At 39.4% G+C, this 16,307-nt stretch overlaps 1 protein-coding gene across 5 annotated transcripts in view; it reads right to left on the bottom strand.

The window, feature by feature from the left end:
• LOC146550215 (TOX high mobility group box family member 2-like) overlaps positions 1 to 16,307 on the bottom strand; it is an 82,297-nt gene that overhangs the window by 24,502 nt on the left and 41,488 nt on the right. The gene's annotated exons all lie outside the window — the stretch shown is intronic.

The following is a 16,307-nucleotide window of genomic DNA, read 5'->3' as shown; positions in this document are numbered from 1 at the left end:
TTTCTGTTGTTTCCGTGTTGTTTGTGCAGACACTTCCAGACACCGCTGAACTGCGGCAGTCGATTCAGTGTGTTTTGCTGAAAATAAAATTAATTAGAAATGCAAATTTTTGTCGCACTTGCAAAAGTTAAAGAAATCATTCAACGCAAATGTACGCCGCAAATTAATTAGAGTTAGACAACAGATGTTGCACAGAATAATTCAGAAATCCTGACAGCTTTGAAGAAACAAACTGTCAGCCTGCACGCCTTTAAGATACAGTTAATCAAATTCATTACGTTGAAAAACGCCACTGACAGACAGTCACTTAGAGGCTATTTTATAAGCTTGTAATTATAATGCCAATCATATTTTTAGAAATGGAAGGAAAAAACTGGACTAGTCAAACCTCAGAGTCATTGTGAAATGTATGCAGAATATGCCAAATGACCCCAGCAGTTAAAACAGCACAGATTTTACGGCACTAATAAGGTGATACATGAGAAATGTCTTTTCCAGGGCCTATCTTGACATAATATTGCGCTGAGAAATATGGTTTTGTGCTCTCAAAAAGCATACAGAGGGTATTCACCAGGGAGTGAAAAGCAATTTTGTCAGAGGCAATCTGATGCCAACTCCCCTTTATAATGACTGAAGAAAATTAATCATCACAAATAATATTCCACTGTCAGCCATTCAAGAGCTTTTTAATAGAATTTTTATTATTCATGTCTCGTGGTACACATCAACTAGTCCGTTCTGCAACATTTCAGAAATCAATTCAATATCATCTTCGTGTAGGCTGTCATCTCGCCTGCCAGTGCAGCAATTCATCTTGCAAACAAATACTTTTAGCAAACAAATGGCAAGAAATGTTGAGGAACAGCTACAATGTCCCCACTAGCAGAACTGGTGCTTGAAGATAGGATAAAAGTCTCATAATGTGAACTATCATTAGGGAGAAAATAATAATAATAAAAGGGAGTATGTTTACCATCAGGGGATGATGTGCTATTTTCTCTTTCTCACAACACTCGCTCGCATTGTTTGGCACTTGCTTAGAAATATTATCGCTGACAATTTCTTTTCCCATGATAAAAGTTGTGCAAATGTCTGTTCCTTGTCTAACATTTATTATTGTTGTCATTTTTTATTACGCTTAACAGACAAATGCTGCCGATTAAATTTACTAAGAATACAAACAAAACTGACTTGACTGCACACTGATCAGCGACAGCATTAAAGCTGCAGACAGGTAAAGTGAATGACACTGACTGTCTTGTTTCAATGCAATGCTCTGCTAAGAAACCTTGGGTCTTGGCAATGTTACTGTGACATTTATCACCCACTTCGACGATTAAAAAAAACACACCTAAGCTCAGCACCCCAGGGTAAAAGCCCTCCCTGCACAACAATCCCCAAAGTGTTGATCCAGCCTGCTCAGGACCCAACGTTGTGAGGGTATGTGCAAACAAGCCCGATTCATGAGACCCCACTGAGTCACAGCTGTTTCTGTTATTGTGCTAACCTTTATTTCACTGAAATTCTTGGATCTTTCTTAAAAAAATTGTTCTTGATTAATTAAAAATTGGAGAGTGTGGAGCATAAACTTTTCTTTTTTCGGCTTTTGAAATATAGCGTTCAAGAAGAACTTTGAGAACAACAGGACTGCATCAAGAGATCAAACAGCAGTTTTTAGTGGAAGAGTCGAACCCTTTGGTGGTCTATCAGGCCAAGGGCATGACCGAGAGCGTTCTCGTTGGTTTTTTGGTTTTCAACATTCATGAAGCTGAGCAGTGTGAATTCAACTCCCAGGGTCAGACTGCCAGTGTAGCCCCACTTATAAAATGACTCTAGCACCTTCCACTAGAGCCTAATGCATATGGAATATTTAATACTGATACCGATATTTGGTGATTTAAAAAGTCGATATTCTGATACATCAGCCGATATTTTTTTCTTTCTGATACACGAAACACAAACAGATTTCCCTAATATTAATTACGCATAGTTATTTATTTACTTGTTTATGCTCTGGTCAACTCTACTCGGGGCAGCTGTATATACAGTAGTCTACAAGTTGGAAGATTGGTGGATCGATTCTTCAACTCTGGTTCGCAGGCCGAAGTATCCTTGAGCAAGATACCAAATCCCAAGTTACTCCTTATGTATCCATCGGAGTGTGTGAAAATGTTAGAAAGATATTAGGCACAGATAAAAGTGCTGTGTGGATGAATATGTGACTGGAACACTGACACTTGCAGTGGAAAGACACTATATGAGTACCTCTACATTTAACAAGATGCAATGGTTTGTCCAACCATAACATGGTTGAAGGGTGTTTCTCCTGTGTCTTCATTATAATGTTTAATTTTTAATTTAACAGCTGTTATAAATACAATAATCTGCAAAATAGCTAATAGTAGCACACGAATAAATCAGTTGGGCTCCATTTTGTACTCCATACAGGGAGTGCGGAATTATTAGGTAAATGAGTATTTTGTCCACATCATCCTCTTCATGTATGTTGTCTTACTCCAAGCTGTATAGGCTCGAAAGCCTACTACCAATTAAGCATATTAGGTGATGTGCATCTCTGTAATGAGAAGGGGTGTGGTCTAATGACATCAACACCCTATATCAGGTGTGCATAATTATTAGGCAACGTCCTTTCCTTTGGCAAAATGGGTCAAAAGAAGGACTTGACAGGCGCAGAAAAGTCAAAAATAGTGAGATATCTTGCAGAGGGATGCAGCAGTCTCAAAATTGCAAAGCTTCTGAAGCGTGATCATCGAACAATCAAGCGTTTCATTCAAAATAGTCAACAGGGTCGCAAGAAGCGTGTGGAAAAACCAAGGCGCAAAATAACTGCCCATGAACTGAGAAAAGTCAAGCGTGCAGCTGCCAAGATGCCACTTGCCACCAGTTTGGCCATATTTCAGAGCTGCAACATCACTGGAGTGCCCAAAAGCACAAGGTGTGCAATACTCAGAGACATGGCCAAGGTAAGAAAGGCTGAAAGACGACCACCACTGAACAAGACACACAAGCTGAAACGTCAAGACTGGGCCAAGAAATATCTCAAGACTGGTTTTTCTAAGGTTTTATGGACTGATGAAATGAGAGTGAGTCTTGATGGGCCAGATGGATGGGCCCGTGGCTGGATTGGTAAAGGGCAGAGAGCTCCAGTCCGACTCAGACGCCAGCAAGGTGGAGGTGGAGTACTGGTTTGGGCTGGTATCATCAAAGATGAGCTTGTGGGGCCCTTTCGGGTTGAGGATGGAGTCAAGCTCAACTCCCAGTCCTACTGCCAGTTTCTGGAAGACACCTTCTTCAAGCAGTGGTACAGGAAGAAGTCTGCATCCTTCAAGAAAAACATGATTTTCATGCAGAACAATGCTCCATCACACGCGTCCAAGTACTCCACAGCGTGGCTGGCAAGAAAGGGTATAAAAGAAGAAAAAACTAATGACATGGCCACCTTGTTCACCTGATCTGAACCCCATTGAGAACCTGTGGTCCATCATCAAATGTGAAATTTACAAGGAGGGAAAACAGTACACCTCTCTGAACAGTGTCTGGGAGGCTGTGGTTGCTGCTGCACGCAATGTTGATGGTGAACAGATCAAAACACTGACAGAATCCATGGATGGCAGGCTTTTGAGTGTCCTTGCAAAGAAAGGTGGCTATATTGGTCGCTGATTTGTTTTTGTTTTGTTTTTGAACGTCAGAAATGTATATTTGTGAATGTGGAGATGTTATATTGGTTTCACTGGTAAAAATAAATAATTGAAATGGGTATATATTTGTTTTTTGTTAAGTTGCCTAATAATTATGCACAGTAATAGTCACCTGCACACACAGATATCCCCCTAAAACAGCTAAAACTAAAAACTACTTCCAAAAACATTCAGCTTTGATATTAATGAGTTTTTTGGGTTCATTGAGAACATGGTTGTTGTTCAATAATAAAATTATTCCTCAAAAATACAACTTGCCTAATAATTCTGCACTCCCTGTATAGGATAATAATGTTGTGACTTATGGCTACATATACAGCATGGTGGTAATGGTCTGAGCATCCAAGCACAAAACTAAGGCTGGAGAGGTCACCAGAGAACAGGTTCTGACATGATGTGACATCTAAGAAAGAGCAGCATGGTGTTGTGGTCATTACCGTTGTTGTCTCACAGAAAGAAAGTCCTGGGTTCAAATCCAGGAGGCCTTTCTCTTTGGAGTTTGCAAGTTTCCACTAAGCTTGGATTCTCTCCAGGTGGTTTTCATGCACAGTCCAAAAACATGGGTTTGGTTGATCAGTGATTCTAAATTGTATATGGGTATTAATGGCCGTCTACCTTTGTGTCTAAACCCTGTGACAGACTGTCCAGGGTGTATGAGAGTTGAGACTGGCACCAGCCCCACCTACAACCCTGAGCTGGGTAAGCAGAAGAAAATGGGTGGATGAACACCAAAGTAAGTACCAGTAGCTACATTCTAATGCAAAAAGTGCAAAAACCAAACAAAGTGTCATTAACGCGCTTACTGTTGATATTGTCCTGCCCTGCCAATGTATCATTAAAGTCTCAATCTTCATGTAAGGATGGAATTTGAGGCTTGTTTGGTATTAATGAGTAGCTGTCATCCTCAACCCCCCTCAAAAGGTACATAAGAGGCATAGAGGTTAAACTATCGCCAATTAATTAACTTTTAGAAAGAAATTCACTGTATGATTGTTCATATCAGGATGAGTAATGTGCCAGACACCACACTGATACTGAATAGCCAAAATGATGCTGAATAGTTAATACTGCTACTATACGATCTCTAGAACTGTGATCAGAGATTTAGGGGATTTAAACAACTCAGGATTGGTACAATTTTACAGTGAAAAACACATCTTGCATTTGGGACATTTCTTCTTCGTAAGAAGAAACATTGCTGTTGTCATATATACTGTACGCCTGTACCAAGATTTGAATTCTGTCAAGGCTATTTTATGACTGTGCCTTCCATTGCTTTTTAAATGTTTTATTTTTTCTTTACAGCTTCTTATGATGCCCTTGGAGATAAGACACAGGACAAGGACATCACAAGTTTAACATTTTCCAACATGGATAAATAATTCATAAATATACTGTCTTTCAGGACAAGGAGAGGAGTGGATAAAAGAGAGACAGGTCAAAAAGAAACACCAAATGTTGATTCAGCCATCTCTCTCTCTCTCTAACCTTCACCCTCCTCTGTAGAGGTGAAATTTCAGCAAATCCGTCATTTTTGAAGACAAGGACATTACTTTGGATTCTATTGGTTCTTTTCTAATCTATCTTTATTCTTTGAGTTAAACATGATGGTACCAAATCTCTTTTGTACATCACTTGTGACTTGACATCAAAACACCTATTTTTCACATTCTATAACTAAGTTCACAGATGCGACTTGTGGCTCTTAAGTACCTATCATCATGCTTAAACCACTCCTTGTTTTTTTTGGAAAACAACTAGAATTACTGCCTTGTGGTTGTATGTCTTCTCCAACCAGTTGAGTTGCAGTTTCCATTCATGTCGATCCAGACTCTTATAATATATATAGTGAACAGAGGCAGAATGAAACAATAATTCAAGCCAGCCATTTGACTCTATCCGTGGCCACTCTGTTCACACAAACCACCAGACCGCTAATGTTGGAGGTTAAACCTATCTGTTGATGTAAAGGGGTACCGGACTAGTTATAAATCTGGCCTCTACATTCATCTGGGAGGAAACTTATCCAGAATACAAAATGCAAAAAACTTGGAGTGACCATCGAGCCTAACTGATGGTAGGTTTTATGGTCTGACTTTGAAAAGGTTTGCAATGGTTATGGGTACACCCACAGAAACTCACTAGGAATACAGCAGTCGTCCAGCACACACTCATAAACAGGGTGTGATTTATGAAAAAAACTGGGTGTTTTTCCCTTACTAAAATAATTCAGGAACCAGAATGGTCCTCTACATTCTGTTAGACTGTTTATTATTGCTGCCAGTGTAACATTAACAAAGTAATTAGGAGTTCAGATCTTAAACATTTATCCACAGCATTTACAACAATGTTGTAATGTAGTTTTTAAAAAATTTAATTAATTTGCACAGCATCCTCAGTCTCACATTTTCTTCTTTAGACATATGGGATCCAATTAAACATAACAATACAGTTTAGCATGCCAGTATTAAATCTGTCTTCTACTTATCTTTTTCTGGACACTTGCTGCTTAAATTCAATATTTAATGCAAGATAATATTAAACATTTCTATTTTTAATAGGACAAAAAATGTTGCCAGTTGCAAATATTAAAGAAGTATTCCGCTATGGTAGATTCATACATATCAGCGTTAGAAAACAATGTGCTTTATTACATTTACTGAGATCAGGAGCAGACTTTTGAAGTTGGAGAGGTAATGAATATATGAAAATGGCTTGTCTTTGTAACCTGCTCTACGGCATTTTGGACCTCGGGTTCTAATCCGTGAATGATGGTCGGGTTAAGATGAATCTTTTCTATCTAAAGTGCGGCTGATACCCTCTATTAGCTCATCTCAGGAGCTGCACCATTACTTGCGAAGACAACAAACCATGCATGTAATATCTTCAGAGATAGGCTTTATAACTGCAAGTTGTCACAGACAACAACACCTTCCCATAGTTGCAAGCTGCACAACTCAAATTTTTATGGAGTTCTGATGGAGATGACCAGTACAAAGGGAATACATCTAAAGGGTTTTTTTGTGAGTCTACTCATGCTTTGAATTCGGCTAACTTCTCTTTTAGTTAGCTAATGGTAGTTTTTATACTGAAACAACAGTGCTTAGGGGTTCAGTGGAAAGCTATAATCAAACAGATCGATCCCTTCAACAGCTCTCAAGGTCAAAGTATTTTTTTAAATTTTATTTGATTCTTGCTTGTATTGTTTCAAGATATTGCGCTTCCCCCTTTAGAGTTAGCAGAACAGTAATGAATTATTTTTTTCAGCAAAATAGTCACTGCCTTATGCAATGTTTTTACCTGAAAGCCTGTTAAACTTGTGTTTGCTCAGTTTATGCACACAGCAGATGCTGTTAAACTCTCAGTATACATGGCAATCTCAACACTGAAAATTTCACTTTTATGTGTAAACTTGCAGGTTAAAAATTCCGCAGCCAAACACCGTTCCAGTTTGTCAAGCAATCTTCAGTAATTAACTTATCATTAAACATAAATGTGTTAGTTGGCTTAACTTAAAGTTTTCTTTACCCAAATGGCTGAGAAGAGGAGATGAAGTCATTAGCTCGGCGATGGAATCATTTGTAGGTGTTTAGTGGAAGACGGCTCTTGCGGGAACAATAACATGTTAATCAAATACAGGAAAATGAAAATGTTGCACAGTACGCAGAGAGCCTGTCATGGCTGAAGAGAGGTGAACTGTCCAAAGCCAAGAGCGGCTTGTCTTGGATGGACTTTGCTATTAGCGTTTTAGCTGTCTTTCTTTTGATATTATCCACTTACTGCAATTAAGGAAACACTCGATGAATGAAATACTCAAGTTTAAGATCTTAACTGACAATGGTCGGCGGAAACCATAATCATCAACACTTTGAGACTTGGATTCAAAATTACACCAAAAGTAAAAGTTAAAATTGTGCAAGTGTTCCCTTATTTTTATTTTTAACAGAACACACATACATTACAAAACTCGATAACTTTGAATGAGTATAAAGCGTCCTATGGAAAGTCATTCAGCCATATGCTTCTTTGTTAAAAATGACAGAGCAGCACGGTTTTGGTGACAAACAACAGCTGGCCATGCATATATAACGGCTTTCACGTCCACCCTGTGTGGTCGAGATAGACGGGTGGCAATGCTAAATCTTTAAAATTCACCTTCAAAGATGAAACTTGCAGCACTGAGAAAGGGCAGAAATCAAACTCATCATCAATGTGTGTTTGAGCTAAAGCGTGCCACACAAGTGAACATTACAGCGGCAGTCTGCGGGGTCTACAGAGGCTATCTGACCTGGCTTTTAAACGCCAAGGAACTCCATTTGGGTGATGTATCAAGAAAAGCAGACAGCGAAGTACAATGGAAGGAGAATGGAATAGCAGACCCACCAGGTTGACTGACAGAAAGAAAGAACTGGGATAAGTGAAGTGTGTGTGTGGGGGGCTATTTCACCGCATCCAATAGTAGCTCAGGGTCATAGGTAGCGTCCGTCACTAAAGGACAGGTGGGCTGTGGTAAGCTTCAACCAATCGCTAAAGAGTGAGCTAACCTCCTCCCTGCTCCCCTATGCACTGGTAATTCTCTCAAATGTCACATCAAAATGGATCTCATTTAGGTGGGTAAAAAGGACCTGACTCTCCATTGCAGATGTGGGTGGACCTGTACTAGATTGTACGTGAACTCTAAAAACACGGCCGCAAAGGAAGTATTTTGAAAAGGTGTGAAAAAGGGCCATGCGCTGCACATTTATGTCAGTTCGATTTAAGGGAAAAAACAACTCAGTTAAAGATGAAGGGTGATCTTTGTACTGCAACAGAGAGAAGCAGAAAATTCTTTAATGTTTGGACCAGGGCTGCAGTTCTTTTTCTTCATTTTTTTTCCTGACAAAGGGCACAATACAGTGGGCTCAGCCACATTTCCTATTCTTATTCATTAGAGCGAATTGTATAAATAAATAAAATATGTTGTCTCGTAGTCACTCATCTTCCCCTAGGGAACATGGAAGCCCCAGTAATCACATATGGCACAATAGCTTGCCCATAATCCCCTTTATTTTTATTTTCATGATGTCACTCTCTTTAAGCCCCTTGCTTTATGAGTCGCAAACGGAGTGGAGAGGGGAGAAGAGGAGGAGCACAGAGGAGAGGAAAAAGCAAGGGAGGGGTGAAAACAAATGATGTGGATCCCTCATTGTTCTTTCTCTATGCCCTCATTCCAGTCAGGGCAATAAGAGAACATTGTGATTTACTGTCAGTGAAGCGCAAGAGTGCATCAGAGAGAATCCACTGCGGCAGGGGCCATTAAAATAGATTTAACTTCCCACAGTATTAGGCCAGATGTCTACACTTCTATTATATTTCAATCAGCCATGACCTTGGTCTCCATATGATGAGAAAGATCACTAGGAGAAAAGGGAAGAGAGAGTGGAAATACATGCAGAAAACCAATAGAAATATCAAACTACTTAGTCCCACTAAATCCCTGTGCTCCGTTGTGCTGCATATACTGAGAGAGAGGAGGAGAGAGGCCGGGACCAAAATAGAGCCAAGGTTTCAAGTTCTCTTAAAAGAGTGTATGAATCATTGAGTGCACTCTTGCTGCTGATAAGTTGCTGTTTTCGGGGAGTGCTGCCTTTCTGCGGGGTATGTACTGTACTATTTGAGGGAGTACACTAAAAAGAGTGTGACAGTGGATCGTTTAGACGTGCTTTAAAGCCTCCGATATCAAAAGATGATAGATTAAACTCTTCATATTCCAACAATGAAAATGTTGACTTTCTCACATCACTTTGGACTCCTTTTCTCGAACCATTTGTCATCCTGTCATCTACTCTAGACTCTGTTTATCTTTTTTTATTATTATTCTGAATGAAAATATATATCACTTATATCAGAGGCATCCTTCCATCCATTTCAGTCCTATGACAGCAGAGTAGAGGTCACTGCCCATTCTATTTCAGAGAGCAATGGTAATTGGACTTATTGGCTGACATGTACTGACCTACATAAAGAACTAACAATTCCTGGTTCCAACTGTATCTTACAATCCCTCCTAGCATGGGTGTGGATGTTGTGAGGATGTTCCTCTGATGTTTCTCCAGCATTGTTTGCAGATATCGACGCCTCAGCGCTGGTTCATAGCTGTTTTCCGCCTGAATTGTACGCTCTCTTGAAATTTAAATACACGCCGCGCAATATGTATCTCTACTTCGTTCTGCCGACCTTGCCAGCGGCTCTGTGCAGCTTTTAAAGAAGAAGTGAGATGCGTGTTGGCGTTTTCAGACCCTCAATTTTTATTTTTTCATCCTTTGTCTCAAATGTCCCCCTGTTTTTCATCTTGCTGGGGAAGAATGCAAGGATGGACGATAGAAAGACTGAAGTATAAGGGGAAGCTTGGTGGGGAGATAGAGCGTTGCGAAGTGAGAAGAGTTTGCAGTCATGGTGGTGGGGGTATAATGGTGCACTGTGAGTCACTATTAAGTAACGGTGCCTTTTCACATCAGCATCGCCCACATTGGGTGTTCGGTGCCAGGGTGTACTGAGGTATCTCTGACTCAGAGAGAAAGAAGGAGAGAGAGAGAGAAAGAAATATAGAGGTAGAGAAAATAGAGCGAGGGAGCGCTGGATCTATACCGAGCAAACAACATCTGGAGCTCGACTGACTGATTGACAAAATATCATCATGTTAGATGTTTTTAAGAGAGCTATCCACTTTTTTAATCTGGGAGAATACTGGAAATAAAACCTGGCAGCACCTCAGACTCAAAGCTCAATTAACTAATTGTTAAGATATAGTTCATTTATTTAACGTGATAATTAAAGTTATTTTTTTTTAAATGTTGTTTATGGGGGTTATGTGCCAGACTGCTTTTGATTTCATTTGAAAAAGCTAGACTTACTGTCTGGCTTCACATTTACTCAGCAGAAGTTATAACGGTATCAATCTTCTCATCTGACTCTAGCCAAGAAAGTGAATGAGCACATTTGCTAAAATGTTAATCCTTTAAGCTCTCTCAGAGAAGCGATATGCATACTTCCTAGCAAGCAATGCATTTGGACTAATTTCACTCAGAAAGCCTTCCTTTGCTACTTGATGAGGTTTTGCTATTCATCCTTTATACATTTATCTCAGAGAATTTCCATCTTCTCCCTGATCAAAATGAAGAAATGTCCACTTTAACCGTTCCCCACACTCTGTCCTTTTACGGTACTTCAAATACTTCTTTTATTGGTCAGCACTGATCCTGATGTGAATGTAGCTGCTGGCAATACAGCAAAAGTGCAAGTGTGCATTTTATGAGTAAGGCTAAAATGTATCCGCAAGAATAAAATCCACATATCAGACACCAAACCTCATATACATTAATATGAAAGAGAAGGTTTTAAACAGGACTATAAATAGTCCTGTTTAAAACTAGGTACACCCCACAATTCAGTGGGTTGTAGGAACACGTTTAGCAGCAATAGCTTGAACTAATTGTTTTCTGTAAGACTTTATCACAGTCACACCTTTGTGGAGGAATTTTGGCCCACTCTTCTTTACACCGTATCTTAGTTTTTATTGAGGTTTACAGGTGTTAGTTGATGCACAACTCTCTCTATTCAGTCATTCTGTTGCAGAATTGCTGCTGTGCTTGCTATCATTGTCCTATTGCATGACCCAGTTTCAGCAAAGCCTCAGCTGTCAGACAGATGGCCTCACATTTGACTTGAGAATAATTTAGTATACAGAGCAATTCACGGTTAACACATTAATTGTAAAATGCCCCAGTCCAATGACTGCAAAGCATGCCCAAATCATCACCCCTCCACCACCATGCTTGACAGTTTGCGTGAGGTTTTTGTGCTAATATGGTGTCTTTGATTTTTGCCAAATGGGGAGCTGTGAACTCTGGTCAAACACCTTCACTTTGGTCTCTTCTGCCAAAAGGGCGTTGTTCCATAAGTCTCGTAATTTGTTCGGATGCAAATCTAAGCCATGCTGTCATGTTTTTCTGTTGGTTTCTTTTTCATTTTTTACAGACAAAACACTTTCTCCTGGCAAACCTTCCAAACAAGCCATACTTGTTCTGTTTTTTTCCAAATGTATTGAATTTTAGCGTTTAACATGATAACTGCAGCATTGCTTGCTGATTATCAGTTAATCAAGTGCAGTTGATTTCAACATCTGGCTGCTACTTACCTTCTCACTTTAGATGAACGCAGTAAGGGTGTACTTAGTCGTCAATAGGATTGCATAGAGTCCTGTGAAAAGGTTCTTCTTTAAAAAAAAAGTTATTCATGTACTAAACTTACGTTCTGTGCTAAGGTAAATTTACTCATTTGATTGACTTTTGCATTACAAGTAATAAACAAATGTAGCATTTAACTTCAGTTTTAAGGTAGACAAAGCACTTTTATTTTTTAAGGAAAATAAATTTTCTATACAAAAGAAAAGTGGTTTGAAATGCGATGTATAATAACTCTTTAACAAATTCCTTATTGACCAAACCATAAAGCCAACAAATTTTCACTCAGCTGAACTGAAGTGCATCCAAAGCGACTGCCGACGTACTAGTTTGTGCATATGAAGCTTAGTCAAATCCACATGTGTGAAAGCAATACAGTTTCGGGACAAAGGCGCTGGGTGGAGTGGCAGACTTAAGAAATATACAAAAATAAACAGACTGAACTATAGCCTGAAAAAGAAGAATGAAGAGAAAAAAGATCAAGTCTGCATCCAACAAGTTAGATTTCTATTCTGATCTCGACCATCAGCCACTGTTCTCCTAAAGTCAGCCAAATCAATAGAGACGCGCAGCTCAGCGAGACACCTTGAAGCCAAAAATGCAATGGCATAAACAGGCTGAAACTTGCTGCTTCTCCAAGGACTAGTGGCCCCAAAGCTTTGTCTTCTGCAATGGGATACAATGCAACAAGTATGCCCCCCTCGACCCCATGCCACTGGCTCATTTTTTCCTTCTCTAATATTTGTCTAAATAAATTTTCCTTCCTATCTTCAGTTTTTTGGCTTCATCCTCAGCACGCACATATACACACATGGACTTCTTCACACAGACTCTTATTACACTTTAGGGCGAGGGGAGGTGTGCAAAAAATCTAGAGAAATATATACGAACGTAAAAGTCAGTGAAATCCTGCAGACTGATCGGGCTGATATGAATCCAAATCACAAGCACTTCTCTTTATACAAAATTAGAATTTGTGTTGGCGTGGGTGAAGGAAGCCATTTTGGTTTGGCTGTGATCGTTCCCATGCCGCTGTTACAGTGCTGCAAAAATATACAGTGCAACCAGCATTATTTTACATATACAAGGCTGATATTAGCACGCTGCCATTTTCATTATATTATTAAGACTGAAATTCAACAGTTTTTCTTTCTGAGTTGGGGTTTATTTTGCCTCCAGCAGAGATTGTCATATTTTTGTCACTTTCAGTTAACACAGAAGTTGCAGTAATTATTGTTCAAAACAACACTTTCACATTTCTGGGAAGGAAAAAAAAAGTGCTGATTTAGGAATTTCTGTAAACAATATTCACTTTTTTTACCCCAGTCAGAAAATTGGCTGATTGGCTCATTGTTTTTATAGCTGGGGAGTTAGCAGTCAATAAGCGCACACTAGACGTCCGTGTGTTTAACTGAAAGAAAAAAAAAGAAGAAATGTGACATATGGCACGCTGGAGGTCTGGAGTCAGGAAAGTGATTTAAAACTCTTTATTGCTTACACAAACATGTTTTAGTTAATTGGGATAATTGAGATATTTCATAATCTTTATTTCTACAAACTATCGACTTAGCTTTGTGTGTGTGGGCAGATACAAGCAAAGCCAGTAAACATAATAACCCACCCACACTTTTGCTTATAAGCTGAAATCGCAACAGGAAAAACCACATGGAAAATATTAATTCCATCAAACTGCCCATGTGTGCAGTATGCATGCATATTTTGTACAGAGACCATAGAGTATTTAAAGCCTTGAAAACATCTTGCTTGAGTGGACTGTGTCCAGGTGTACATTGAGCTGCCCCATCAAAACTGTTTCTGATTTGTGGTTTTCACTTTTAAAAAGCACAGAGATGTTATGTGTAATGCAATCTTCTGGCTGTGTTGGACTGTTACCTCAGTGTGTACGCCGTGGAAGACCCCAGACATGCAAACAAAGGAGTCTCTGTTCTGGCTACATGCACCTTTTTCACAGGCGCACATCATGTAAAGGCTTGGCTGGGTATCTTACTGCAGTGTTAAAACCTGCATTAAAGCTTATGGGCTTCTTTCACAAAAAGCTTTACCAATTGTGAGGGTCGAGTATTTCTGAGCATTGTCGACATTGTCGACAACACACACGCCCAAAGTTGTGTGTGTGAGAGCGTTTCAGTAGTGTGTGTGAGAGCTAAAATTTCAGTAGTGTGTGTGAGAGCGTTTCAGTAGTGTGTGTGAGAGCGTTTCAGTAGTGTGTGTGAGAGCGTTTCAGTAGTGTATGTGAGAGCATTTCAGTTGTGTGTGTGAGAGCTAAAATTTCAGTAGTGTGTGTGAGAGCGTTTCAGTAATAATGTCCCTTACGGCACCTCATACTAATTTGCCTGATTTCACTTCAAAAGAAAACCACATGTAACAAACCGCCGCACAGCTAATGCATAAGCGTCAATTGGGAAATGATTGACTTGTATACACAGCGAGCGGTCAGAACGAATTTTGCAAAAAGAAAATGCAGACACATTCCCTGAATGTTATGGCTTTGAAGAAATACATGGGTTAACCTCTTCTGAAATCTCAGTATACGAATAAAATACTACACAACTCAGCTAAAATATAATGATTTGGACAGCCCTCGCAAAATTGTTAAGGGAAGCTTTTATGTAGTTAGACTAAAGAAAACTTCCCTATTGAAAAATGCCAGTCAGGTAGTTCTCAGCAGGGGTTCATTTTTATGATTATTTTTGTTATTAGTAAGAAAATAGCCCAAAAAAGCTCAATGTATCATGTTTTTTGTGCTTGTATTACTTGATCATCAATCCAAGACCTAAAGATATTATCTATTAGGTGACAAAAGCAGCAAATAGTAGTGGATGGTTGTTTAAAAAAAAAGAGAGAGTGCAAGGGAAAGAGAAAATTCACACAATGGTCACACCTTTATTGGTTTTTTTTTAGCATAATATAGTTTATTAAATGTGCTAAAAACCCTTTGCAACCATTAGCTCCTGAGCAAAAGGTGCACATCCTCTTTGAAATCTCACGTTTAATGTTCTCTATTAAAGGATCAGGCACCAAACAGTGAACTCTGTGTTCAGAGTGCTATTCAGAACTGGTGTGTAAGAGTCTATTTGACAGCACCGACAGAGCTGCAACTGACATGTTTTGAAAAGCCCAAATTGCCTTATCCACTAAGAAGGTATTTGTTGACACAACACTGCAGACCTGGAGTGGGTGTTGGTGATTGACATATGACCGCTGCAGCTGGGAAACTACAAAGCTGGACATTTATCCCAATTAGCACAAGCAAATGCATATAAGTGACATAATTAGGGCAGATTTGGAAATGCAGCTAACAACGATGGACGTCGAGGTCTCCGATGTGCGCCGTAAGTAGACAATAAGCTGCTAAAGCTCCTGCTCGACCTCTCACTATAGTTACTCAATCCCAACATCAAAGGAAAGGCAATCTTACGGCTATAGGATGATGGCGTGTGAATACATGTGTGAGGGTTTTTTATGAGAACATGTGTGTACGGGTTTATGGGTATATATGTGGGTGTGTTTAAGAGCACGTACATATGTTCTTGTTCATCAAAAGGCCCAATTTAAATGTTACATCGTGAGACTAAGCACATTTTTAGAAAGTGAGGGCATTTTGCCGGATCTTTACTTCTTCAAAGGGCTGTCAGAGTAGAGGCATGTTTTGGGAGGGGTTGGTGTTATAAATACATTAACTTTTAAAGGGTCAGTTACACAATTTACAAAACAAGATTAAAAAAAAATTTAAAGCAAACTTTGAAAAACAGATTAAAGCATCAATCTTAGATTATCTGGAATACCCAGGAAAAAGTTTTAGATGTATCTTGAACATCTATCCATTTCCCAGGTGTTTGGCTGCTAGTCTATTCTTCACATCGCTTCCCCTTTCCCGTGTTGTAAAACTCAATGCTGACATCACTGCTCTAGTCCAATCATCTTTTCGCCCGTCTACTTCAAATCAATCTGTCTCCACTCTGTGTACTATAAATCTCACTGCTCATCTTTTATTATCCCATGTGGACTCTTTTGTGCACCTAGTCCTCCACCTCAAGCAAGCCAATCAGTGTATCATGTGTATCTTTACCAGCAGCAGCTAGATTGTGGTGGGATCCTGTCCGAATTGTTAGACCTCATTGCGCCTTCCTCTTTTTAAAAATCCGGGAAAATGCCTCTCTGCATCATAAAGGAATAGGCAAAAAGATATGTTTTGCAAAGTGGGTGAACTGACCCTTAATCTTGGGATAGTGGTTTAATAGTCATGATGGTTATGCTGATCCTTATGGGGGCAATGCATTATTTCAGTGTGCTTTCACAGTTACCGGCGCTTTGCCCATATTAGAAAGTGCACGATTTTCACACG

The sequence above is a fragment of the Mchenga conophoros genome, linkage group LG20 (genome assembly GCF_057382185.1).
Source record: "Mchenga conophoros isolate Kocher_MC1m ecotype Shallow Benthic linkage group LG20, M_conophoros_male_GT1.1, whole genome shotgun sequence".
Classification (NCBI taxonomy): domain Eukaryota; kingdom Metazoa; phylum Chordata; class Actinopteri; order Cichliformes; family Cichlidae; genus Mchenga; species Mchenga conophoros.
The sequence above is the reverse complement of the archived record's forward strand: the minus strand, read 5'-3'. Positions and strand labels throughout refer to the sequence as shown.